The 1336-nt window shown below is 46.0% G+C and overlaps 1 non-coding gene across 1 annotated transcript; it reads right to left on the reverse strand.

The window, feature by feature from the left end:
• Positions 1–398: 398 nt before the first annotated feature.
• trnaa-ugc (transfer RNA alanine (anticodon UGC)) lies at positions 399–471 on the reverse strand. The gene has a single exon. It is a non-coding gene; the product is annotated as a tRNA-Ala (tRNA).
• Positions 472–1336: the final 865 nt, after the last annotated feature.

A 1336-nucleotide genomic window follows, 5' to 3' on the forward strand; every position in this document is an offset into this window, starting at 1 on the left:
CTGCTCCTGTTTTCTCTGTTCCTATGAATTTGTTCCCTACAAACTTCTTGGATTTAAAGTTTAAAGTTTATTTATTAGTGTCACAAGTAGGCTTATATTAACACTGCAATGAAGTTACTGTGAAAATCGTCGGGTCGTCACACTCCGAAGCCTGTTTGGGTACACTGAGGGAGAATTTAGCATGGCCCAATCCACCTAACCAACACGTCTTTCAGGCTGTGGAAGGAAACTGGGGCACCTTGGAGGAAACCCATGCAGACACGGGGAGAAAGTGCAAACTCCCCACAGACAGTGACCCAAGCCTGGAATCGAACCCAGATCCCTGGCACTGTGAGGCAGCAATGCTAACCACAGTGCCACCATGCCAACCCCACTGTGCCACCGTGCCGCCCCCAAAATGTTTCTGCCCAGGATCGAACTGGGAACCTTTCGCGTGCAAGGTGAACATCATAACCACTACACTACAGAAACACTGCAGTGGGTCCAGAAATCCTGCCATCTGTAAATTGCTACTCTGATGTCCATATTTAAAGGTAGAAGAGAAGCTGGAACAGGGAAGCAGTTGCCAACAAAAGGTACAATCAAGTGTTATTACCTCTGAATTCCATATAACGGAAGCCCCTTAAGATTCTGGGACAAGGGATCATCGAAGGACTGGGGGTGATTTAGGTTGTACACCCATCCATCCATTCCTCCTAAGCTCAGGTCCAGCAATACTCTTTGGTAATTATTCTTTCTCCCATCTTTTGCTCACTCACTTATTCCTTCACATCGTTGAAACACAGCATTCTTATGTTGTGGGGCTCAGTTAGCTCAGTTGGCTGGATGGCTGGTTTGTGATGTGGAAGGATGCCAACAGCGCAGGTTCAATTCCTGTACCGGCACAGCCGGAAGAGCATGGCGGACACTTTCTACCCGAGCAATGTGGTGCCCCAGAATCCTAATTTAAATTAAAATGTCTGGAACAATCTTGAGAAGTATTGTCGATGAAGGATTGCCAGCATTGTAATTTATAATATAAAAACAGGAAAATGTTGGAAATACTCAGCTGGCCGAGGGAGAAACGGAGTTAATGGGTGGAATTTTCCTGCCCCTGTGCAGGAATATTGAATGCAGTGAGCTACTTAAAGTTCCAGTGACCTCAGTAGGAACAGAAGATCCCAAAGGCAGGATGGGCAGGAAAATTCCACCCAATGTTTCAGGCCAATCACTCTTCATCAGAACTGAGGAGCCAATAACAATTGGCTTTGTGGGGAAGTTTTGTCTCAGTGGCGTTTTCTGGTGCACCATTCATTAAGTGAGGCGGATATCCACATTAAGAGGTGGATATAAAAGA

This window comes from Mustelus asterias, chromosome 16 (assembly GCF_964213995.1).
Source record: "Mustelus asterias chromosome 16, sMusAst1.hap1.1, whole genome shotgun sequence".
Lineage (NCBI taxonomy): Eukaryota > Metazoa > Chordata > Chondrichthyes > Carcharhiniformes > Triakidae > Mustelus > Mustelus asterias.